This window comes from Lissotriton helveticus, chromosome 7 (genome assembly GCF_964261635.1).
Source record: "Lissotriton helveticus chromosome 7, aLisHel1.1, whole genome shotgun sequence".
Lineage (NCBI taxonomy): Eukaryota > Metazoa > Chordata > Amphibia > Caudata > Salamandridae > Lissotriton > Lissotriton helveticus.
In genome coordinates, this window is record NC_136068.1 from 1,770,622,650 (window position 1) to 1,770,649,665 (window position 27,016).

General features: G+C 45.1%; 1 protein-coding gene across 1 annotated transcript in view; it reads left to right on the forward strand.

Annotated features, from left to right (window-relative positions):
* The window catches only part of KCNN4 (potassium calcium-activated channel subfamily N member 4), a 610,224-nt gene extending 584,081 nt beyond the window's left edge, over window positions 1–26,143 (forward strand). Inside the window, exon 9 of the mRNA XM_078655496.1 lies at window positions 23,291–26,143. The gene's annotated coding sequence lies outside the window, so the exon portion shown is untranslated. The remainder of the gene's footprint in view (window positions 1–23,290) is intronic.
* Window positions 26,144–27,016: the final 873 nt, after the last annotated feature.

Here is a 27,016-nt window from a genome sequence, read left to right on the forward strand (position 1 = left end):
TCATTTATTTATTTATTTTTATTTTATTGAACTTATATTGCGCACAGCTACCCGCAATGGGTTTCCCGGCGCCAGGGACAGACTAGAGAAGAAAAACAAGCAGTGGCTGAAGATAAAAACAGAATTAAGAAAATTAAAACAAAAAAGTCTTTAATTTTTTACGGAAAACAGAAAGACTAGTTTCTGTTTTTAACGCCAACGGGAGGGCATTCCACATCTTGGCTCCCAGATATGCGAATGAGCGACCTCCCATTTTTGTCAGTCGAATCCTAGGAATCACAAGATTATTGTTGTTGGATGACCTAAGAGAGCGGCCAGGCTGATATGGCTGGGCAAGATTGGACAAATAGCTGGGAGCAGAACCCTGACGAATCTTAAATAAAAAGCACAGAGTTTTAAAGACCACACGATCAGAAATTTTTAGCCAATGGAGGTCACGCAGAGCCTGCATTGCGGACGTTCTCCGTGGAACATTGCGCAGCAGGCGCGCAGCTGAGTTCTGTACAACCTGGAGTTTGTTGATTGTAGCTTTATCTGCTCCTAAATAGAGCACATTGCCATAGTCGATACGAGACATCACAAGAGCCTGTACGACAATTCTTCGGGTGGACTCAGGCAGCATCCATATGATCTTCTGCAACCAGCGTAGAGTATTAAAGCAGATTGCAGCGACCTTTGTTGCCTGCTGCCTCATTGAAAGATTGTCGTCAATCAGGACACCGAGGTTGCGGGCGACAGACACGGGGATAGGCAGCGGGCCCATATCACTGGGCCAGTGTATAGAGCCCCACAGATCTTTATGTTTACCCAGTACAATCACCTCGGTCTTGTCTCCGTTGAGCTTTAGCAGATGTGCTTGCATCCAAGCTGCAACACGAGAAAGGCCAATTTTGAGGGCAGAAATGTCCTGGGTCCTGCTGCTAGACAAAGAGAACACTATCTGCGTGTCGTCTGGATATGAGTATATAGACAAACCGGCGTCCTCAACGATAGATGCAAGTGGTCTGATGTAAATATTGAACAACAGAGGGCTCAATATAGACCCTTGAGGGACACCGTAGGCAGAGGAATAAACCGCAGATTCAGCTTTGTTCGAGAAAACCTGAAAAGTGCGCTCATTAAGAAATGAGGCCACCCAGGCAAGCGCTGGTCCAGCAACACAGAGGGAGCAGAGAGACTCCAGCAAGATGGAGTGGGACACGGTATCGAAAGCAGCGCTTAAATCAAGAAGAATAAGCGCAAAGGTCTCACCGCTATCGATACCGTGTCGGAGTCGCTCAGTCACCCCAAGGAGTGCGGATTTGGTGGAATAGTTAGCGCGAAAGCCTGATTGGGATGGATGGAGATATCCCATGTTTTCAACAAACTCAGTAAGCTGGGTGTTAACATGACGCTCCAATATTTTGGAGCAGGCTGGCAGCAGGGATATAGGCCTGAAGTTAGCAAGATTTGTGATGTCAGCACCTGATTTTTTAAGCAGGGGAACGACCATGGCATGTTTCCAGTCTTGTTCAACCCGGGATTCAATGAGAGAGATGTTAAGTAATCTCATTAAGAATCGACGAGGTTCAAGGTCAAGTTGTTTCAATATCTTCATAGGGACGGGGTCCCTCGGAGAGCCTGACCTGATGCTTTTCAGACAAGACAGGAAGGAAGAATCATTGAATAAAGTCCAGTTGTAGATGAACTCAGTGGGGGAAGCAAAGGCATTGCAAGAAAAACTGGATTGAGAAGAGTCATTATGAGGTAAAAGGGAGGACAAAGATTGGTAAATGCCCTCAACCTTAGATATAAAAAAGTCTGCAATGGCATTGCATTGTATACCATCCAAAGCCGGCAGCGCCGGAGTAGTATCAGCTCCTGTAAGTTTCTTAACAGTAGCAAAAAGAGTCCGAGGACAATTTTGCACTGAGGTGATTGTAGAGGCGATGTAAGAGGCCTTGGCACGTTTACAGTTTGCATGGTAAACTTTTAGTTCTTCTTTATAAATCACTTTGGAGGGAGCAGAGTAAAACATCCTCCATTTCCTCTCTAGGACTTTACATTTAGCACGTTGAATTTTAAGCTCATCCGAGTACCAAGGTGCTGGTGGACGCAAGGATCTGCATTTACTGCTAGACTGAGGAAGAAGAGCCGACACTGCATCTGTCAGCCAACCAGAAATAGGAGCATTTAAATTCTGCTCAGAATTGATAGAGGGTGGAATAGTCTCAGTCAGACGCAGATTAAAAGCGGCTACATCAAGCCTGTCCCAGCGGTAGGATGATTTAATTTCCTCCACATAAACACTGGCCGAGTATAGACCAGGTGGTAGCTCGAAATGTACCGCATAATGATCAGACCAGACGAGCGGACGCGCCAAGTGAGTGCAATTGAGTGACAGAGTGGAAATAATAGGATCCAGAATATGTCCGGCAAGACGAGTAGCTCCAGAATTACAAAGTTTGAGGTTAAAAACCTCAAGATCAGAAAGAAAAGATTTGTTAAGGGGATTATTAACATCATCTAGGTGGATGTTTAGATCGCCAAGAATGGTGAAATTTTTCGATTTTAGTAGTGTTGCTGAGAGGCAATCAACGAGTGAGGTGATCCATGACGCAGCATTTCCGGGCGGCCGATAAATTAGCAGACCGGAAAGCGTCATTTGAGGATTAATCATGAGTTTGAACAATGCTGCCTCACTACCTGGAAGATGTAAGGGTTCCAGTTTACATTGGTAGATAGATTTAAAGATGATTGCAATTCCACCACCTTTACCTGAGGGTCTATCCTGATGCAACACCACATAGTTAGGTGGAATGGCTGCGGCTATATCAGGACCCGAGCTAGCATGTATCCAGGTCTCGGTCAAGAACAGAGCATCAGGAGATTCCTCAGTAATAAAATTGAAGATGTTTGATTTGTTCTTAGGGAGCGATCTACAATTTAAACTCCAGAAATGGAGCGAAGGAAGAGAAGTAGAATGACCCTTAGTAGACTTCCTATTTCCCCTATAGTGTTTAACACTCTGTTGTGTTTTAGAAAGCTGCATTTTGCCAGTAGAAAAACCACAACCAGCACATAAGAAATAGTGACGGGGTAAGGTACATAAGATACAGGAAGTGGGGATACAAGGTCGCAATGAAAGTAATGCCGAATTGGAATAGTATACACGACCAGCCAGAGCTTGCTTACCAGAGGGTATGATGGAAGGAGACAGCCCGGCTTGTTACCAGCACGTTCATTTCAAGAACCTTAATTGTTTTTTTGATCGTGTGGACTTTATGAATGGCTGTGTAATCTGTACACGTTACCCCTGATTTTCTTTTTTAATGACCTGTGGCCAGCTGTTGCAAGAGATCAGAAATTATGTCAAATCACTCCTGAGTTAATGACGACGACTAAATGTTGTGTAACTTGTGTTCCAAATTGACTGCAAAAACCATTCCTAAGCTGCTAATTCTTACAAGGGAATGAATTGATAGGCAAGATAGATGTTTTGGGGATTGGTTTAAGGCCACTTGGTACAAAATGTAATGGCAAGAAAAATGCTGCCATTCAAAGCCCAATAACAATGGACGATCATATAACTACTTAACTAAGAACATAAACTTTAGTTGTAAAGTGTTATTTCACTTTTGTAAAATTATAGTTTGTGGAAATGTAGCAGATAGCAGCAAACCTGCAGCCGTATTACAAATAGGGTGCGCTATCCATGTTTGCGGTGAGGCATACCTTCACATTTGTATGCTGGGTCCAAATGACAGGTGTGCCTGATTTTTTTACGCCTCGCCACTTTCAAATGTCACCAGCCGCCACTGTAAATCGACCTGATGATAGGCTGATGTCATATCAAGCAAACTACATTTTTTGCTGTTTTTAAGAGTGCTAGTCATTTCAACTATGTTGAGCAATGGGTACTGATAATCCAGATGTTGCGATTTAGTTTGTGAAGATCCACACACATCCGAAGAGAACCATTAGCTTTGCGTGCCAACCCAATCGGTGAACCCAATCTGAAGATTCTATGAGTTCTATTATATCATTGGCACAAAGTTTTTCCAATTCTTTTTTAAGATCTTCACGTAGTGCTAATGGTACTCTAAGAACTTTATGGATAACAGGTTTACTCCCATCCTTCAATTTAATTTTGTGCTTGAAGCCTTTAATTAAACCAAGCTTATCATTAAAAACTTCAGGGTGACTAGCCAGCCAATGTGCATTTCCAAGAGCACATATCGAAATTAAATTTTTCTTGAGTATAACTTGTTCAAGATTGTTGGGATCTAAAATTATTCCTAAATTACCTTGATCTTTCCAACTCAATAAACATGTGTCATCCTGGGCTACATAAACAATTGCCTTTGTACAATTGCCTTTGAATTCTAAATTAGCATCAAATTTGCCTATAACATCTATCTTTTTCCCCCCATATTCAACAGCCTTAACAATAGAGTGTCTTAATGTATGAACATGACTTTTGAACAAATCCTCCCACACTTTTTCTGATATGAGAGTGAAGGGCGATCCTGAATCCGCTAAAACTTTGATGTCAATACCATTGACACTTAAAGTGCATATAGGACATATGGATTCTGTTTCTACAGCAGCCACAACACCGTTTTCCTGAGGAGTAGATAATATGCAGATTTGATCCTCTTCATTTGATGATGACTTTTCAGATGATTGTTCAATATTTAAGACTTTTTTAGAGCTTGATGTACTTGGGTTTCCAAATGATGGTTTAAATTTAGACCTGCAAGCACTCCTGAAATGGCCTTTCTTTTGACACTTAGTACATGTTTTGTTGAGTGCGGGACAAAATCTTGCATTTCCAAGATGGCAAGCACTCCCACAACAATAGCATTCCCAAGGTTTGGAAAATCTTGAATTAAGTTCAGGATTAACATGTCCATCTCTTTTTACTTTTTGTTTGTCTTTTGAAGAAGAATTCGATTTGCTTTTGATGGCAGAAACAGCTTGAGGCTGAACTTGAGTATCTGGACTTGCAATAGATATCTATTCTAGATGAGAAGATGTGTTCTCAATTCTCACCGCAATCTCTAATGCTTTTTGTAGAGATAAGTTTGGTTTGTTAAGCAGAGCCTCTTGTACTTTTTTACTGTTCGTTTTCTCTAATAACTGATCTCTTATCATCTCTTCTTCAAATGTTCTGTAGTCGCAAGATTCAGCTAGAATGCGTAATGCTCCAGCATAGGTAGTAGCAGATTCACCTGTGTACTGTGCTCTTTTTCTAAATTTGTGTCTCTCTAAAGTTACATTCTTACAGTCTTTAAATCTATTATCCAAGGATTTAATCGCCATGGCATATTCATCTTCACCTTCACCACTACCTTCGCCACCACTTAATAAAACTACTATTTTTGTGGTATGTTTAAGGATGGTGCGACCTTCAGATCCAAGACAATGTCTTAAAATTGCAAATTTCTTTGTATGTGTGAACGAATCACCATCAAGAGCATCTAAATACACCTCAAAACATTTTTTCCACTTCTACCAATCTAATTCACGAGAAGCTGGATTTGGTGAAAAAGCTGGAGGAGCTGTTAAAGACGGTTGCATATCGGATATAATTAATGTATAATACAACAGATGATAGTAATAATTATAAACAACAATGTAAATGCAACACTGTTAAAAATTGCTTGTGGAAATGGCATAAAATTGTATTGGTTGGCAAGTGTGCACACTCCTGTTACATAACGCACTATTGTTACAAACACTTTGAACAATGAAATGTAGTGATATAATAATAATGTTAGTTAAAATAGTACTAAAATGAATAGGAAGCACATATAACAATATCTGAGTATTTAAATGTAGATATCATCGTGCGCATTGCTGTGAAGTCAATTGACAAGCATGTTGTTGTGAAAAATGAATTCTCTTATGAGTTCAATTTATTAGCGTGCGCATCGCTGTTGCTGTAAAATGTGCTTGATATGTATATTAGTTAAAATGTAACCGTGTGCATCGCTGTTGCTGCAAGATGCGCTATTAAACGCAGTAAAATGACTCCAAGAAGATCGCTTTTGGTTGCTAAGTTACAGAGTGTATGTTGTGAATGAAAATGGCGGCACGTAGGTGTCAATTACGTCTTGGTTGAGACGCACAGTGACGTATGTGCAACGCAAATCTCAGGAAGCTGGAATGTACGTTAGCTGACGTATGTAGCACGCTCAGTTGAACGCGCACAGTCAGGAGCGCGAGACTCAACACAAGTGCTATTTCTTAAAAATGAAAAGTCCCTTTTTCCGATGATTGCGCACAACTATACCAGAAGATACGATCAGCACAATATTCTTTTTGTGGATCCTCGTGGTTCTCCGGTCGTTCCACAGATGATTGTAGAATTTGATATGCGGCCCAAACCTTCAGGAACTGCACGCGTGGACGTCCCGCTGGGAACCCCGTCGCCAATTAAAAGAAGTACCTTGACAGCAGGTAAATCTTAAGTATTAATCTTTATTTCCCAGCAGGACAAGGAGCATGCAACAGTCCTTGCCAACTGCCATTCCCAACCTTCTAGAACTTCATATAAGAAAGTTTCTTACAGAACACAAGGAATAGAACCCAACAGTTACACTGTGCGAAGAGTTAGCAGTGACCCTTATTGGTTTACAGAGGCAAAAGCAGATAATACTAGCGCTCTATTTTTGTGGTGTGTGGGCGAGCAGTTAGACTTATCAGAGGATATTGCAAAGCATTTGTTGTACACACAAAGGCAATAAATGATGCACACACTCAGTGTATGAAGTTGAGACCAAATTTAGAAAAATAGTACTCTTTTGATATAAATATTTAGACCAAGAACTACAGTTACACTGTAAATACTTTTCCGAATACGAGAAAATCACAGAAAAATGCAATATATACGGTTGTGTGCAATTACGCATTATACAGTTCATATGGAAGGATAAAGACAATTGAAAAAAACAATCCAGTACAGTTATTGCGTGGTTACCCTTTAGGAAATCAGAAGGTTCAGGGCCAAAGTCTAAAGTGCCAAATGCCAAGTTCTCTGGAGCTTCCCGGGTTTCTCGGAAAACAAGAAACAAAGGGACATTGTATCTAGCAAGCCATGAAGAAAGGGGACCACCAGAAAAAGCAAAACAAAGGGTGACTTGCAGGCAAGTCTGAGGGCTCTCAAGGGAGAGTAGAGGTTGCAAGGGCTCTGGTGCGCAAAGATGACCCTCGCGGTCAGGGACCTGCACTTTAAAGCAATGATTCTGGAGCTGCCGCGCCGCTACTGAGGTGGGTCTCTGCAGTCCTGATGTCCTCAAGTCCCTCGTCAGATGCTGGCTTGCTGTAGAGTTGGAGTCTGCCTGAACTCGGTTTTGTAGGTTTTTTGCAGCACGGCTTCCAGTAACCCTGGTATTGGTGCTTTCCAGCTCCGGTGGGTCCTGGGGCCTCAAGGCTTGGTGCAGAGGCCAAGCTGACCCTCCAAAGCAGCATGATCAGATTGCCTGTATATTTTATTCTTCACAGGTAGGCTTTCACCAGTGTCCACATCATGGGTACACCAGCTAGTCTGACCAGGGGTCAAAGAGAAGATCTCAGCAAACTGATTTAGGTCTTGCCTGCAATCAGTCTGCTGTTGGGTAGGGAGAGTGTCTGACAAGACCACTCCTCCCACTGACCCATCTTTTGGATTATTGGACAAGAGTTCAGGGAGAGGTTCACTCTCGGCTTCCTGATCCTCATCTGTAATCATGAGCATCGTCACTTCTGCCATGTCATAGTAGGGTTTAAGGTGGTTTATATGGATGATCCTCTTGGGGTTCCTGCAAGAGTCACGGTCCACCAAATAGGTGACCTCCCCTTTTCTTTCTAGGACAGTGTAGGGTCCACCACTTATCTTGGAGATTCTTCGGAGCCACAGGCTTTAAAACCCACAACTTCTGCTCTGGCTGGAACTCAACCATACCAGACCTTTGGTCATACCATTGCTTCTGGAGATCCTGGCTGGCCTCAATGTATTTATTTGCTTTCTCCATATATTCAGCCATCCTGGAGCAGAGGTCAAACACATAGTCCACTATATCTTGTTTAGGTTCAAAGAGAGGTCTCTACATCCCTCCTTCACAAGGCACAACGGTCCCCTGACAGGATGTCCAAACAGAAGTTCAAATGGGGAGAACCCCACTCCCTTCTGTGGCACTTCCGTGTAGGCAAAACGCAGGAATGGAAGTAAAACATCCCATCTCCTTAGGAGTTTACAGGGAGTCCACTGATCATACTTTCCATGGTCTTGTTGAATCTTTCAATAAGGCCATTACACGGGGGATGGTAGGAGGTAGTGAACCTGCAGCTCACTCCAAGCTCCTTCATGAGTCAGGTAGCCAGACATGAGGTTTGTGCTTCTGTCTGACACCACCTTCTTAGGGAAGTCCACCCTGGTAAAGATACCAATGAGGGCCCTAGCCACCCTAGCCACTGCAGGGGCATTGGTAGTCCAAAGAGGAATAGCCACAGGATACCTGGTGGCATGATCCACTACCACCAGAATATATCTGTCTCCTAATGCTGGAACCGTCAATGTCAATCCCTACCAACTAAAAGGGAACACCAACCACTGGAAGTAGATTTAAGGGTGCCCTTGGGTGGCCACCTATCTTGCCGCTGGCTTGACAGGTGGCCCTGAAATTACAAAATTCCTTCATCTCCTGGTGTATCGTTGGCCAGTAGAAAGGGCGACTAGCCTACTCCAAGTTTTGGTCTGGCCAAGGTGTCCAGCTACGGGGATATCATGGGCTAAAGTGAGGAGGAATTTCCTAAATGCCTGATGCACTACCACTCTCATAGTGGTACAAGGCTTGGGGTCTCTGGCCACAGTGGTAAGGATACCCTTCTCCCAATAGGTCCTGTGGGAACCACTGACATCACCACCTTCCTGTGTAGCAGCTTGCTGTTGCAGGATTTCAAGAGTGGGGCAGGTCCTCTTCCCCTGGCACAGTTCTTCCCCAGAGGGCTCCACTGGGCCCAAAAGATCGGCCTGGTAACGCTCCAGCTCCTGAGGCTCAGTTTCCTCTGGGGCTGACTCTTCATCCTCTTGAGGAGAAGGGTCTGGTATCAGATTGAAAGTTGATCCCCCAGTCTACCTGCCTTTTCTCTTGGAGGGTTGGCCATAATTCCTGACTCCAGCACCGCTTTGTCTCTCTCGGCGCTGCTCTTTGCTCTGGTTTTTACGCACACCTAGTGTGGGATTCCAAGCATTTCTGCATGGATTTGCAGTTCTGCCTCAGCCCAAGCTGAAGACTTCAAATTATTGCCCAGCAAACAATCAACTGGAATGGATGAAGACACTGCTACCTCGTTTTGGTCATCAACCCCTCCCCTGTCAAAGGACACCATCGCCATGGGATCGCTAGTTGTCACATTGTCAGCATTGGTGGCTAGATATGCCCTTCCAGGCTGATACTGTTCAGAGGACACCAGTTGCTTAGTTACCGTGGTGACACTAGCACCAGTGTCTCTCAATGCCTCCACCCTAACCCCCTTAATAAAAGGATGCTGTCTGTATTTTTGCATATTAGTGGACCAGACAGCTAAGGTGGCTACATCCACATCCCCCACAGTCGCCGGAGTTAGCTCCCTAACATGGCCAGTACTATCCTGAGATCCCAACTGGAGATTAGCAACTGCATTTAATGCAGGTGGACCAGAAGCATTTTACTTATTTTTACAGCCAAATGTTCTAGTTCGGTGCCCTGTGGTCATAGAGTCATGGCACCAAGTCTTCTTGGGACCCCAGTTCTTTCCCTGGTACCCACCCTTTGGCTGTGAAGAGTCTCGAACCACCCTCCTGAACACATTTTTGAGGGCCTGGAGAAGACTCTTTGTTTTTAGGGTTATCCTCTTTCCCTTGAGGGGCTTTTTGCCTCTTTCTTTTGGTCTCCCCCACCAGTGGTAGTCTTGGTCACCCTTGTCTTGACCCAGTGGCCCAACATCCTAGGCCCTTTATGTTAAAACAGAGAGCTAACCTCCATTAACCTGTGCATATATTTCTTTAAAGACAAAAAAGTGTCAGGGCCATATAAAGACAATCAAAGACAATAAAGACAATCATAAAAGCAAAAAACATGCTCGGTGTCTCCAGTGATCACACAAACAAGAATAGGAGGAAGAGTCGGTATAGAAGGAAACAACAAAAGACTGCAGTCAGATACAAGAGGTTGGATTTTTTTTAAAACAGATTTTATTCGTTTTCTCCAGTTACAGTACATAAAAATAAAGATTTGTTATCTCCATAGCAGGATCGCACACATACACATAGTGGTGAAAGAAATCGTATTCAGTTACTTCATGTCTCAACCTTGTGCCACCTTTACAATTGCTTATTATTTGGGACTTGTCTATTCGGCCTGCATCCAAATGTGCCATCTCTTCCCGCCTTGCTATTACAACAGTAGTATTATTCTCCTGGGTGAACATAGAACCAGTTTTTAAAGTTTTTCGTTAACTACCCACCCCCTCACCTGCTGATGGGCCTTCCCGGCCTGTAGAAACTTAAGTATGTAGGGTTAGGACTAAACCCTGGGTGATGGAAGCTGGTAGTTGAATGCCTGTCTAGTTGAGTGGGTACTACCATGAATAATAAAATTCACTTATACTGTGAGTGATTGTCGCCTCAGTGTTCGGCCACTAGGTTGGGGGTGAACGGAAACCTGGGTGGTTCCTGACTGCGGCTATCTCTCTCAATCAATCAATCATGACATTTGAATAGCGCGCTACTCACCCGGAAGGGTCTCAAGGCGCTGGGGGGGGGGGGATACGTTACTGCATGAACAGCCAGGTCTTGAGTTGCTTCCTGAAGGAAAGCTGGTCCTGGGTCAGCCGAAGTAGGATGGGGAGGGAGTTCCATGTCTTGGCCGCCAGGTAGGAGAAGGACCTTCCTCAGGCGGTGGCTCTGCGGATGCGTGGAACGGCGGCGAGGGCGAGGCTGGTCGATTGTAGCTGGCGGGTGGGCGTGTAGAAGGTCAGGCGGTCGTTGAGGTACTTGGGGCCCAGGTCGTAGAGAGCCTTGTGTGCGTGGGTGAGGAGCCTGAACGGGATCCTCTTGCTGACGGGAAGCCAGTGTAGGTCTCTCAGGTGGCCGGAGATGTGGCTGTGTCGGGGGATGTCCAGGATGAGTCGTGCGGAGGCGTTCTGGATGCGTTGGAGTCTTTTCTGCAGTTTGGCTGTGGTTCCGGCATAGAGGGTGTTCCCGTAGTCCAGTCGGCTGGTGACGAGTGCCTGGGTGACCGTCTTCCTGGTCTCGGTGGGGATCCAGCGGAAGATCTTACGGAGCATGCGCACTCTCACATCATCAAGAGTGGGAGCCATAGTTTTTATTGGTTTTGGTTGTGACTGGAGCTTATGGAGTCTCATGGAATGTGTATGTCGGCAGCTTTAAAAGATTCCAACAAGAGGTCTCAACTCATATCAATTGGTTCCTTTCTTAGGCCTCTCTTTTCTTCTCTTCGGATGGCTACACTTTCACCCAGCCCCATTTTTCAACCTCCTATTTCCAGCTTAGAAGTGTTGGGGCCACAGGAGATATCCACCTCCTAGTGATACCTCCCTTAGCTAGCAGCAAAGCTAGATCAGCAAATTTGGCTTGTACTTTATTTTCTTTTCGTCTTCGGTACAATCCCAGTATACTCGTGTCTACTGTGTGCCATGCTGTATCTCCCACAATTTCCTCTAAAGTGTAGGTTATTCCATTCCAGTATCTCCCCAGCCCAGGGCAAGACCAAAGCATGTGTATGAAATCTGCATCCTGTTTGGGACACCTAGGACATGATGGCGTAATGTTGGGGTGAGCTTCAGCTAGGCCTACCAGTGCTAGGGGTTCGCCCTTCTCTGCACAAGTCCTCGGACCAATAGAATAGAAGTTGGCACAGAAACTGTAATACAAAACAAAGCTTTTATTAAACCTCATGAGGTGGAACCACATTCACACAACACCCTTTGGTAGTGTATGAAGTAGCACACTGAACAGAAGGAACATGGTCCTTTTATACCCACACAGGGGCTCAAAAAAAGACGGTACAAGTACAGAAGAGAAGGTTTACATACATAAAAGGTCATACAGAAATGCACAGTCAACAGTTGGGAGGAGCTAGCAGTTTGCTGACTCCGGTAAGAATAACCTGACATTTACAGACTAGAACAGGTGTATGAACAGTTACAGTTTACTCTGCACATGTACAGAGTAGCAGAGTCTGTCTATAAGCAGAGTACAAGAGTAAATGACAGCAAGGAAGGACAGAGCACATGGTGAGCACAAGTCAGACAAGATGGATGCCGAATACAAGATGGCTTCAGCTAAATGCTAACCCCGATCGCTGCCAAATTACAACAGTAATGGTAGGGAAGATGGTATGAATTGTATGCACTGTTAGATACGCTCTCTTTGTTATCATATACTGAATACAATTAAAACGGGCGTTCTGGGATATTCGTTTTGGGTATTCTAACATTGTTGCCCATTCTTTGTCTGATAGCGGTCTTTCAATGTCCTGTGTCCATTTAGGGTGTGTTGCAGTCAGTGGTTATGGTCGGTATGTGCATATCCCAAGACATAGCCAGCGGGTTAGGCGGTTACCGGTCCCATAAAGGTACTTCAGATGGACCAACCCATGTGTATTTAGTTCTATCCCGTGGGGTGCCCAATTTCTTTTAATATAACGCACCAGACTCGCATGTATAAAAAATATTGCTTCCGTGACCTCCCTGTTAGCTCGTGAGATCTGTGTGCGTGAGTAACACTTTGTCCCCATAGAGGTCCCACACCTTAGTTACTCCGGCCTGCAACCAGGGTTCCAACTTGCCGGTAGTAAGTGTTGCCTGACTAGTGGGGATACCCAATAGTTGTATATTGGAAGTATACGCAGGGATAGTGCTAGTGTATGTCAATGCCTGCTTTCAGTATGTAAGTGCAGTTTTCAGAAGTATTCCTGCGGTCGGCGGAATAGCACTACTTGGGCAAAGCAGTCTATGCAGCGTGCCCTGTGTTAGCATTCGCTCTGAGTAAGCAATTTCCTGTAGAATCTGGCCTGCTAACCAATACGAGAGCCACTGCAGTTGCATTGATCGAAAATATGCTTTAAAATCTAGGGCCCCCATCCCCCTGCATCTGATGAGAGTTGCAGCTTCGCTAAACTAAGACGTCAGTGCCCCGTGCCCCTGAGAGGGGCAAAGATGTCCAGAAGGTGACTTGGGCCCTCAGTGAGCTTATCACCTTTTGCATGTTCCCTTCTATAAAATCTGTTTTGGTTCTTTATATTTGTATCCCAAAATATTTGAAAGTGTTATGGGCAATTGTTATTTCACGGTTTCCAAATGGTATAGTCAGTTCCTCTGTCTTTGTGCTGAAGGGGAAAGCGCATGATTTTTGGTAATTAATTGCCAGCCCCGCTATGCGTTCAAATTGTGTGAAGAGCTGCGCAGTAGTGTCCAAATTATTTTGCAGTTTCCTGGTGTATAGGATGATGTCATCAGCGTAGAGTGAGAGAGTGTGGTGAGTGCCATTTAGGGTAATGTCCCATCCTATTGATGATGCCCGTAATTTGCGGGCTATGGGTTCAAGGTCAAGAACAAACAATATAGGTGATAGGGGACATTCCTGTCTCGTACCCCTCTGTATTTGATATGGTTCTGAAATATGCGATCCCGTGCATACCCTTGCTGTTGGAAGGTGATATAGCAGTTGGATAAATCGAGTGAAGTCTTGCGGGATCCCAAATTTCCTTAGCACGGCAAGCATATAGTCACAGCCCAATGTGTCAAATGCCTGAGTAATATCCAGCTTGATACATCCTGCCTCTGGCACTTCCATAGTGCAGGCGAACATTATATTGCACAGCCTGCGTATATTCAAGGATGTGCTACGTGCTGGGACAAATCTACATTGATCTATATGCACTAACTTCGCTACAAGGGGCTGTAAGCGGTTAGCTAGTATTTTACTTAAAATCGTATACTCCTTTTTTAACAAGGAGAGTAGTCGATATGCGGTCAACTTAGTGTGGTCCCTTCCAGGTTTGGGTAGAGAAGTTATTAGTGCTTGTGTTGTAGAGGGGGGGGTAGAGTGCCTCTCTTGAGAGCATCCTTATACATTCTCTTCAGTTGAGGGGCAAGTTGTTGCGCATTGGTGGCATAAAACTCGTCTGGTAGGCCATCTAGTCCTGGGATTTTGTTATTAGGAAGGCCCTTGATTGCTGCTTTAATTTCAGCTAATGTAATAGGGTCAGCTAACATTTTGGTGTTCTCCTCAGTCACCTGCGGGAGTTCTACCGGTTCTAGGAAGGCGTTAATCTCTTGGTGTTCAATCTGGGGGGGGTGGGGGGGGGCATGTAAAGTGCCCCGTAATGGTCATAGAAGGCTTCTTTGATTTCTGTTTGTGTGACGGGTCTGGTATGCTGTGGTGTCATTATTTCCACTATTGGCGTAGGGGGGGAGCATTTCTCAGGATCCGTGCCAGTAAGGTACCCAGTCTGTCTAATTCTGCATGTGTTTTGTGTAAATAAGTCGGTGATTTATTATGCATAGTTGGTGCAATAATCACGCATATTTTATGCAGCCTCTTGGAGGTCCGGTTTTGCCATGGAATCTCAGGCCGCCCTAGTTTCAGGTGTGTGCAATTTGTCTTCAACCGCCTGCGATTCTTGGGTGACCTGTTGTCGGGCTCTCGTGGAGGTACTAATAGCTGTGCCCCTGAGAATGCCAGTCCAAAAATGAAGCCTTGTCTGCATTTTCCGCAAAGTAATGTGTTATGGTTGATGCTAGTGCTTCCTGGAATACCCCATCTTCTAAGTGGCAAGGATCTAGTCGCCATGTAGGGACAGGGGCGGGGACTCGCACCTATGTGAATGAGATCTCCAAAGCACTGTGGTCTGATATTGTTTTGCCTACATAGGCTGCCCGAGTGATCTATGTGAGGAACGACGAACTACAGAATATATGGTCGATCTGTGTGTGGAGATCATGTGTGGTGGAGTAGTATGAGTATTCTCGCATACCCTTATTATGACTACACCATATTTCCCTCAGTGCCCATCCCTGTGTCCAGTTCTGCAACAGTTTGGAGTGACGTATTGATTGGGCTCAGATTAGGGGAGATGGGTCCTATCTACTAGGACAGTATCTACGACCGCATTAAAGTCGCCAGCAAGTATCCAACGAACGTCCGTCCAATCCACCAGTGCAGCACTAACTGTGGTATAAAATGGTTCCTGATCCCAGTTAGGGGCATATAAGCTTCCAAGCACTATTGGGTTACCATCTAATGCACCCCGAAGCAGGATGTATCTGCCCTCCTAATCTATACGTTTCTCCTGTACCACAAATGAGACCCTAGATCGTAACCACATGGCCGCCCCGAGCAAAAGCAGAGTAGGTTGTGTTATACAATTGCCCTCTCCATTTACTCTGTGGTTTGGTGGCTTCCGACGTAGTCAGGTGCGTCTCTTGTAGGAACACTATCTGGGCTTTGCGCTTTGTCATCTGAGCGTATAATCTGTGTCTTTTGTGTGGTGATACCATTCTCCTTATGTTCCATGTAATACAGTTATAATGTTGTACCGTTTCCAGCCTTGCCATTATTATGAATTAATGTAATCCAGATAGTACGGAGTCTACGTAAGTTAAGGTCCGTCAGCATCCCTGTTAAACAACCCGATACACGGTCCAACTGCGGAACTTGGTTCGACCAAACAATAAAAACAATTCTTATTAACTTTGCATTTCTAAAACTTGCTATTGCATTGGGGGTCGTGGTTGATGTGTATCACTTGGGAGTTCCCAATACTCCAAAAATAACCTCCCAAGAAATAAAAGGGGGGATGCCAGCCCCCGCCACTGTGGTCCCACCGCCTGCGCCCTGAGTCAGTTTTCAAGTCTCTAGGAGAACAAAAACGGACATCCACTCTTAGGTGAGGGACTGATATAGTTCATCTGTTGCATATAGTTCTCATGGGTTGCGTTCTCGACAGTCTTATCTCTTCCAGTGGGTAAACTAGGAGTCATCTCCCCGATAAGCATGTGTACTACTCACTAGCTACACCACAAGAAGTATACATCTGGAGTGTCCGACCCGATCATGCAAGTTGCCTTTGCGCTGGTCTTTAATTGAGAAGTTCGTTCACCGTTTGTGATGACAGTGATGAAAACAGTGGTGGACTGTCTGGCTCCGATTGCGCTGCGTCTCCAGTAGATGATTTATCATCTGGGATTGCTCTTGTGTTTCTGAAAGTGGCAACAGATATGATGGTCCTTCTCTGTACTTCCAGTGCCTGTTCAGGTTTTGGGGTCCAATCTTCATCCTGTTGTTTGGCTTCGGACCGTTGCCGCAGTGATTGCCGTCATCTGGTTTGTGATTCCTCCATCTGCCTGTGGTCCAAATTTATTGGTAGGTCAGGGAAGGTGTGTTCAATCCATTCCCACGCTTCTGTTGGGGTGTCGAAGAAGTTACTCTTTTGATCATGCATAACTTTGAGTTTAGCCGGGTATAAGAGTGCATATTTCAGACTCATAGCCTGTGGATGCTGCTTGACTCCTTGATATTGGGGCCTTTGTCTCTGTACTTGTAGGGTGTAATCAGGAAAAAAGGAAATGTGTACATTGTCTTTCATGATTGGTGCTTTTTCTATCGCCACTTGGAATATCTGGTCACGGTCTCTGTAATTTAGCACTCTGGCAACTATAGGTCAAAGTGGCATACCCGGTACTCTCCCCCTCGTGGGGACTCTGTGGGCTCTCTCAATTCAGAAAGTGTCAGTCAAACGTCACGGCGACATTAGTGATTTGAGCCAGGCTTCCATGTAAGCGTCACATTTTGGCCCTCAGAGTTCTCTGACAGGACAAAAATGCACACATTATTTTGGCTTGACCGTCCCTATGCATCTTCTATCCATTTTTGTAGAGTTGCGAGTTGATGTTGCACCCACTCAAGATCGTTCAAGTGTTCTTTTTGCTTCGAAAGTAGTTCCTGTACTACCGCTTTTTTGGCAGTCACCTTTTCTGCAAGTTTTTATGGTCGTCTCAGATTATTGCAATATCCGCTGTGAGGGAGCCCAGCTGTTGTTCCATTAATGTGCCCGATTGCCTTATTTCTTGCGAAATTAGGTCCAGTTTGTCTGGTTGTGTGCTGTCAGCAGTAGGGGGAACCATATCAGTAGACGTGGCGGCTGAGTCTGCACTGGAGACTTCAGTCTCCTGGTTTCTGTCCTTTGTGCGTCCCATTTTGATTTTATTTTAGTGTCAGATTCTGGTGTGGACTTGTGAATTTGTTGTGTCCCTGTAGGTATTGTCTACACAGCGGCGCCATTGTGGTTAATTTTCAGCTGTGCACCACTGTTCGTCCTGGCACTCGTTCTGTACCCGATTTCCTCCCCACTACATTAGGTGTCCCTCTTGGCCCCTCAAATGGAGGCGTTTGCGGTATTTTAAAAAGGTGCAAGGGCAGTTCAGAAACGTCTCAATGTTACACACCGGGTCGTTGTTGCTTTTGATAACTATAGAGTGGTGGGGCCAGTGGAAATTTACCTTGGGCACCAGTCGCACTGCCCCTGCCAATAAGGGCTTCTAGCCCACATCAGTCCCCTTCTCCAGGAGTGCTTTGGGTGTTGCTTTCGCTGCGCTCTATCCGGCTGTGTGGTGGGGTTTCACAGGACCCCGGCATTGGTGTTGAGTCACCCTCTCTGTGGCGGCCAGATGCACAGGAGAGGAAAGTATCTAGGCTGTGTATGGCATGCTTCCTAATGACTTAGGCTAAGCACGGAGTCCTCACCTTTTACAGTTCCTCATCCTGTTCCGGATCTCATCCGTCTGTGACATGACTGCAGGAGATTGGTCTCCTTTCCCGGGACGGCCGGTTTCAGTTGTCCCAGTAGCTAATTCCCTCGTTATTATCGGGGGCTCACTGGCTTGTCACATGCGGGATCAGCGATCTCGGATCATATCGGTGGAGAAGTGTGGCTCAGTGGTTAGAGGCGGCAGACCCGGAATCTGAGATCGACCGTGGACCAGGGTTCGGTTCCCCGTCTCGGCGGGTCTCGGACTCATAAATTCCACGGTCTCGACAATTCTCGCTCCGGTGCCTACTCGAATCACGGGGTCACACTCTGCGACTCTGGGCAATAGCTTGCTTAATCTCCACATCGGCCCCTCGCGGCGGGATGCCTGGCTTTCACCTTGTGGATACCCTGCCGGGGTTTCTCACAGGGGAATACCAGGACGGGTTCCCTAAGCAAGCGCGGAGATGCCCCAGGGTAAGTCCTGCGCTATATAAGTTTCATACATTTACATTTACATCAGGCAGGTCTGCCCTCCCACCAGCATGCATCATCGCTTGTTCCGGCACATTATCCCGCCGTGGGCTTCACCGGCCACTGTATTGCGCTGCCTGCCCAGCTCACCACTGATTACGATACGGTGCAGCGATAACAAAGTCCGACTCTCGGCTGTCGACTTGCGCCGGCATCCAATATGCGTAGAGGGAGTTCCCAGGTGTCGGAGTGTCCGGGGGCAGCAGTTTACTTAAGTGGACCCCCCAGGTCACGACCTCCACCAGTCTGTCGCTCAACTGTGTCTCCTCCGGATAAGTCCCCTACCCACGGTGTCGCGTAGCGTCTACAGCTACCCCCTACTATGGGCACCGCCAGACAGAATCTGGTTCGCTGCTACACATCTACTTCGGCGTCCAGTCGGGGGCTATGGGCACTCCTTGGCTCCGGGGCAGACGGGAGTCAGTAATTCACGCCGTTGGACCTCTCTAGTTGGAGCCCCTGCACGTCCGCTGATTAGTTGTGTACCTCCAAGGAAGGCCCCTCGAGCCTCGAAATTGCGTACTTATGGAACCTGCAGGGGCCTCCGATTCCAGGCACTGCCGGTCCCAGCCTGCTCCGGCTTACCTTGTTCTCCTTTCTTTTGGGTGCCCGGTGGGGCGAAGGACATTTCATGCTTCTGGAGCAGCCAGAGGACGATGATGTGTTGGTCTGCCCTTTTTCGGTATAAGGGATCGGTGTGCTCCCCCTCGCCTTCAAGGGCCCGAAGCTGCCATTTTGAGCAGTGCTGAGTCGTCGGGAGCGCCCTCCGCCACAGAGTTAGGCACAGGATGAGGGTTACTCTGAGTAACAGTTCAGGTCCACCGGATCTTGCAACCCTCCTCAGTGTTTTTGGGCCACCAAAGCCGCTTTTTAATAAGTGATATGGGGCGGACGGAGGACCCCAGGCTCGGAGTCCCGCAACTATACAAACGCCATGTTCGGCAGTTGGCCACGCCCCATACAAGAGAGTGGATGAGTTGTTCATAATTGATTCACAGCTCAGTCCCTTAATGAATCCAAAGGAAACTAGCCTGTTTGTTGCAGTTTCAACAATGTTTCCAAATTCAATATCAGGATACATAACAATGTAGGACATACACATAAGAAAAGGTAAGGATAAGCTATGTTAAAGAGCAATTAAGATAATCTATGAGAAATACCAATTAAGTTGCTAGAAGGTTAAAGGAGAGTAGCTGGTAGGAAAGCTACTCACATTACACAAACCCCTTGAGAAAAGCAAAAAAAGTTGGCACAAACATTGTAAGAGATGTAGACTATAAATATGTAATTATATCTGTTGGCATGCAATGGTGTGAGGCTAAAAAGTGGTGGAAGAAATATGATTAATATCAATCGTAGCAAGTAAAGGACGGCTACTGTGAGTAACTACAATGAGGGTACTCACTGTTCAAAACAATCAAAAACACTAATATGATACTGTAGAGAGATGATGAGTCATGTGTCAGTACAAGGCAGCAAAGTGTGGAGTAGTTAGTGTGCATTAAAGAGGGGAATGTGCCTTATTGATCAAGTGGGTGACTAAACAGGTAGAAGTATGAGCCAGTATGAAAGACAATGGCGTAAATCGTATGATCCAGAGGCGCTCAAGGACTATAAAGCCATGTTAACCAAATACAAAAAAACTATCACTACAAGAAAGGCTGAGTACTATGAGGCCAGGATTAGGAAGGCGGATAACACGCAGAAGGAAATATTTAGAGTACTGAAGGAACTAAGTCAAAAACAGGAGCAGAAAGCAACTGCCAGCTTAGAGGACTGCGATAGATTTCAGACCATTTTTTTTACACAAGGTCAGGGACATTCTAATCAACATGAGTAATACCCACATCAGTCTTGGCCCCTTGGTTGTGGAAGCACCATCATGCGGCCACAGCGAGAACTCTCAACCTCTTTGACGCTAGGCCTAGATTCCATGTCCCACATTATGTCCAGAGTTAAGTCAGGCTCGCCAGCAGACCCCTGCCCACCGAGGGTGTTCAAAATGACTCTCCTGGTAATGGGGAGGGATTATCTCTCTCTGATTAATCAATCTTTGACAACTAGGAGGTCCCACTGAACGTTAAGGTAGCTAGGGTAACCCCACTGCTGAAAAAAAGCATTGGCAGATGTGGCCAACCTGAACAACTATCGGCCTATATCTCATCTACCCTTCTTGGCCAAAGTCACAGACAACATGTACTTAAAACTATCTCACTATTTATTGAGAAATGTCAGCTACTCTTGGTACGGCATGCAGGCTTTAGGGCCCACCATAGCACAGAGTTGGTGATGCTATCTGTGTTGGATGAGCTCCGACTTACGGCCCATAGGAAGAAGCCTTGTGCCTTAATTCTGCTAGACCTAACAGCCATGTTTGACACAGTGAATCATGACCAACTACTGGCCCGTATTCAGGAGATAGGAATTTGTGGGGTTGTGCATCAATGGATCTCCTCCTTTCTGGCAGATCGTACACAAAGGATCCAACTAGCAGACCGAGTGTGCAGTAAAGGTGCACTGACCTGCGGAGTTCCACAAGGCTCTGCACTGTCCCCACTGCTTTTAAACATTTATCTCCAACCATTGGTGGCAGCTCTGGCCCAAATGGACTGTCAAGTGTTGAGTTAGACGAATGACACCCAACTGATCCTTAGAATCGACGATCCCCTCAAGCCCAATCGTGTGTACATAGTATTCCCAGATATACAGTCAACTGGATGACGGTCAACTTGCTCAAAGTTAACCCCAACAAAACAGAGGTACTAGCTATCACCACGGGAAGTAACCCTTGGACTGACCTCACAAAAGTTAGGTGCCACACCCACACCAGTACCGGTTGTAAGGAGCTTAGGCATCAAAATGGACACCAAGCTCACACTGGTAGATCAAGTGTCCACAGTGGTTGGGACCTGTGTGAGCCTGCTGAGACAACTGAGGATACTTGCTCCTCTCCTTTCATTCTCAACCTTACGCACTGTAGTGGCAGCACTGATTGTGTCTCGATTGTATTACGGTAACGCCCTGTACATCGGGCTACCTGAGAGCCCGATGTACAGGGTAAGCTGCTGGGTAAGCTGCAAGTAATAATAAACGATGCAGCAAGATTGATTTTCAAACTCCCAAGACGCTCACATGCAGCACCTCTGCTGCAGCAGCTGCATTGGCTCCCAATCAAGCAGCGAGCCAAGTTTAAGGGCCTCTGCATTGCTCATAAAGCTCTCCATTGGCTGGCTCCAGAATACATCAAGGACCCCCTCAGGAGCTATGTGCCAGGGCGTACCCTCCGCTCGTCCAAAGCAGGCATGTTGTCCTGTCTGCGTTTCAATAAAACTGCCATTGGCGGACGGGCTTTTTCAGTTCTGATCCCCCACCTATGGAACAAGCTACCAGAAAGCCTACGTAGGGAAATCGCCCTTCTTCCTTTCAGGAAGAAGCTTAAGACGCTATTATTCATGAAGGCTTGGAAAGAACACATGCTATGACCAAGTGTATCGACAGATAGCCGATGGTGGGGTTCAGCCACTCTCTCCTCAGCTCTAAGAGACCTATTGGTGATTATGTGCCATGTATTTACCAATTAACATAACATAACAGAAGTACTGTGCAATGGATTGGCTCCTCTGGTGTGAAATTCACATTTTCACCTATGGAGTTGCTTTCCCCTTTTAATTAAACATATATTTGGGTCCTTTCCAAATTAGAAAGATGTCATTGATATATCTTTTCTAACAGCGGATGGAACTCAGGAAGTGGTTACTGCCAGAAAATAAATATTTACATTCAAATTTGTCAATGAAGTAATTAACTAGGCTAGTAGTGAACTCTGCCCCATTGGTGTCCCCCTGCATTGCAAGAAGTAGTGGCCTACAAAGAGGGAATATTTCTAACAGTAAAATTATAAAAGATGCAAGGACTCCGAACGGTTGCAGGAGGAGTTGAGAATGTTGCAATAACGTTCATGCCTTCATGCTGCAGAATATTTGTATAAAGGGCTTTAATGTCCATGATGACTAATAAATCAGATCTGCTGTCCAAAGGCAATGCCTCACATATGCGTCTGTTAACGGTCCAACTTTGGGTTTTATACTACATAAGTGCTAAGGCAAATTAACAACTCTCACACGTAGCAAATAGTGCCTGCCACATGGTAAAAGCAATGCTTCTAATGCATTGCTATGGAAACACTTCCAAGAAGGTGGAATGAGTAACAACAAGAGGAAAGAGATGTTTATTCCTGTACGCTTATTCAAGGTGTGATAGACAAAATCTAAAAGCAGTTCCTGAAGGAAGCTGGAAAAGTTCACTGCATAACAGAAACAATAGGTCAGCAGATAGCTGCACTTTCCTGCCAGACCTACAAAAACAACTGCGAGGCAGTGGGAGTCACTGTAGAGAATGCATCTCATAGGCAATGGGAGCCAATGCAGGGAGCCCAGTACTAGACCAATGGGGGCCTTGGCTGGAAGTTTTGGTTGAGATGTATGCTGGCACTGTCTACAAGCAATCAATTTTGGGATTTACACTGATTTGGCTTAAATTTGAGCAGAAAGCTGGGCAGGTAGTCCCAGTACAGTGCAGCAAATTGGTTTACTTACAAATTAGCAAGTTTTCTAACTTTTGTTTCTGAACCCAAGCAATAAATTAATTTAGTTTTTAAGTCCTAGTTGCTCCCACAGAAGCATCCATAAATCTAAAACTCTGAGGCCATCCTGTAACATCTGCAATATTCCTGTGTATAATATACATGTCATTTTTAAAAATGCTTCCTAACCTATTTACATCGATAACAAACGTGTGTGTGTGCCCCCGACTTTCTGTGTTTCATTCTTACTATTTTCTTCTCTGTATACCTTTGGATAAAGGAACTATGTGGGCCTACTGCATATGAGCAATGTGTGAACAGATATCCACCTGTGTGTGTAGATTTTAGCATTTCTATCCTCCAAGGACTGATATTTGTATGTTTCTTTCTATTTCAGACTCTCATCGGGAAGTGACACTGCATCTCAGAACTGCCTGAAAAGACTTCCTCAGAAGATGGTGTTGCTACACATTGAAGAGGCTTCCTGGCCAGTGCAGTGTTTACACTGCAAGGGCTGCTTCCTATAAGAGGAAACTCCATAGGGCCTTGTTCTGCTCCTCACCACAAGTGTCTGATTAATTGTGGACAATGAGATACTATGATCCACTGTAGATCATCTACTGACTGACACACACTCATGGATGGCTATGGGGAGAACATGAGTAAGCTACAGTAATACAAGTGATAGTAGCCCTAAGCTGCCTTCAAGAACTACATCGCTAGGGTGGTTCACAAGGACTCGTTATGATCCGCATGACAGCAGATACAGGAACCGCTGACCAAGCAGTCTCTGGCTACCTGAGATCAGTGGATCTCGCGAGGTTGAGGCTAGGTGCAAGATACGCTTGGCTACAGAGATGCTTGTTGTATAAAGATTAATTGTGGGGCCAGGTAAGAGGATATGGAGGAGCTGTTTTAGATGGTCACAGTGGCCATAGGAATCCTATGGTTGATTCTAGCGTGGGAAGCCGCAGACACCAGTTGACTGTAGAATTGGTAGTGTTGGAGGTATTTAAGGCCTCCTACAGAAAGGTTAGCTAAGTAATTGATAATTGTAGGAATGCTTGAAGGATGCATTGAAGCCTGTGATTTGAGAGCCCTTTTGTTCAAATAGGAATGTTGTCCACACAACAAAGGCAACATCAAATAGGTACATTGTCACTTTTTTTTGCAGGTGGAGGCTCATTCGACAAGGATTTTTTGTAACGGATTGCTATACACGTGTACTGCTGGGTTAGGATATGGTTGGCTTACGCTTATGGATACACCAACGAAATCTTCATACATTACAGGAACTTCAAGACTGAAAACTATGTGGTCCTACCACGCCCGAATAAAGATAGAGTACAATGAAAGTAAGACTTTGGGGGTCATATCAACAGAGGCTGTAGACGTCGTGATCTCAAGGTCATATCAAGGAGACTACAGTGCGATACCACCAGAGACTGAAGTCACTCCATAGACCATCAGCCCACGTTATTGCGGTCATCAAGGGAATTATGGGGTTAAATCACCTGAGGCTGCATTTGCTGCACACACCGCCTGCCCAACTTAACTCGACAGTAACAAGACCATCAGAGGATGCAGATGCAGCAAACACTGAGAGCCTGAACAGAGCCAAACCTAATACCTGAACATCAAGTTAACTAGGGCAGGAAGAATTCTAGGGAGTGAAGTCACTTAAGGATTCTGATGCTGCAGAGACTACCATGCGTAAAAGACCCACAGTCTAAATTACTAGAGGCAGTAAGTAATAAGAGAGTGAGGTGATGTTACAGTTTTTAGTAATTTATCTTTCAGTTTTGTAATCTTCTAGTCATTCTTGAGGTATCATAGTGGAAGTGTGGCATGCAAATAAAATAACTTCATATCACCTGAGGCTGCAGAGGTAAAAGACAGAAACCGTCTGTGGGGATTATCATGCAATTTAATCATTGCTTGAAGAAACCTAAGGGGACTTCCATTTCAAGACTGCAGACTCTGTAGAAAACACAAGGCTGCTGAGACTACTTGACCAATGTAATTGTTACAGAAAGAAGACTGTGTTGGAATATCACGTGGTTCTATGGATGCTACAGAGTCCACCGGGCTGCAGCGGTCAGAAGTCCATAGTAACATTAGAAGATTAGTTCAACCACTCAGGGATGACAAACATACGGAGATCCCCAGATGATGTTGCGATAAGAAAAGGAGCGGGACATACCAGGTGTAAGTGCAGGGACTACCAGGATATGTCAATACTGGTAGTAAATGGAAAATGGAGCCCTGTCACATAAATCATGAGACCATACGGTCAAAATATTGCCATCCGCAGTGATTACAGAAGCCCCAAAGCACTTCTGTCAAAGTTATAACATTAATGCTGGCTTTATGAAACATTTGACTGACACCAGAGGGAGATTACCAGAAGGATGACTTGGAGACTTCAGGACTCTTCATATCAAGCACACTAAGTTGACTTTTTACTCATTTGTCTTTGAACACATACAGGCCATTCCTCTGTACACTCCCTCATCACACTCATGCAGGGAGGCATGCAGACTGGCCATCAGCAAACAAATGAGAGTTTGTGATAGGCCAGTGTCTCTTGAACTGGCAAGACCGGTGTGGAGTCGTGGCATGCAGCCAGATTAGATAGACGCATCACTCTAGTAGACACTCAGAGACACTGACCTGTCACAAACTCTCACAGTTTAGCTTAAGGCCAGGTCGCCTTTGGCCTCTCAGAATGCACTACACAATCAGGCTGGTGCCGCTACATCTCACGCGAGTCTAGGGGTTCATATCTCTGCTCAAGAGCTGAGCACTTGGGTAACCAGTACCTCATGGTCCAGAATTTGGCTCGCTTATCCAGGTTTCTAGGACTGTCCTGGCATCAAGGGACACTACAGGACAAAGACCACTTCTTATCCTGCCAATTGAAACCATGACAGGGGTGTAACTAATAGTAAAGCTGTTCATAATAAAGTCTATTTTTTCCAACACTATAAACAGAAATGTCTTTTGAACACTATGAGAAAAATGATTCTTTTTCAGTAGATCAGGCTGCACACCTATTTCAGAGTTAGCAGAGCAAGCACAGTATACAGGATGTGCATTTGTGTATTAATTACTTTCATTTAGTACCATTTTATGACAGAGGTGCCAACTCGCATGGGCTGGTAGGTCCAAGCCTCTAGCAATTCTTTAAGTGTGGAGGTTTTTGGGGTGTTCATGAATAATAAACCTCCTGTGGCCATTCACATTTGAACTGCTCTGAAACAAGTTTGTTTATTTATTGAAAAGATGAGCAGCTGTGCTCCAGGGGATGAGATGATATGACTATTTGTTGGGTTGTTGGGAGCGGGTCGGACTGGCCTAAAGCCAACCAGGCAGCGCCCGACGGGCTGGTCCGACAGGTCAGTGTGTGGGCCTTTTTTTTTTTACTGTTTATCAGCCTGTTGTATGGTCTGGTGGGCCGGTTTATACTGTTGATTTTTCTCTTGAGCCAGTTCCATACCTTGCAAAACACTTATACAGTATATCTTTACATGTTCTACACTGCCCCAATGAGCAAACATGTGCCTCTTATTAGCTATCAAATTCATTGACATAGAGCCCACACCTATTTTGGGTCCCAGTCCTACCCTGATTGGAATGGTTTTACTTAATAACATTCTCTTAGAAATCATTCAATCTAAATGATTCATACACCAATAAGTTTCACTTGTTTGTCATATTCTCTCAGTTTCTCTGTGCAAAGCCAGTTACATACTCTAGAGCACACAATGTTCAAAAAAGCGAGAATATCAACCAGAAAAATAAAGCACTTTCCATGATTAATAGCAGTAAAGTAGCTCAAGGCTCTGGAGTAGAAATCAAATATCTTACATTCTCCCCTTACAAGGAAGCATGTATTAAGTAAACAAAAGAACTCTTCTAAGAAGAAACTATATAACTGAAATATATTATTGTATCATTGAAAAAAGAAGTTTGTACAAAAAAGACAGTGTAACAGCACAGGCGTTTTTAGGAAATTATTAATAATCAGCCATTCCAGAATTATTGTGTGTTTGACAGAACCATTCACAGAACAATCGTTAGGAAAGCCAACCGTTCCTGCAATAATGTGCTAATGCATGGC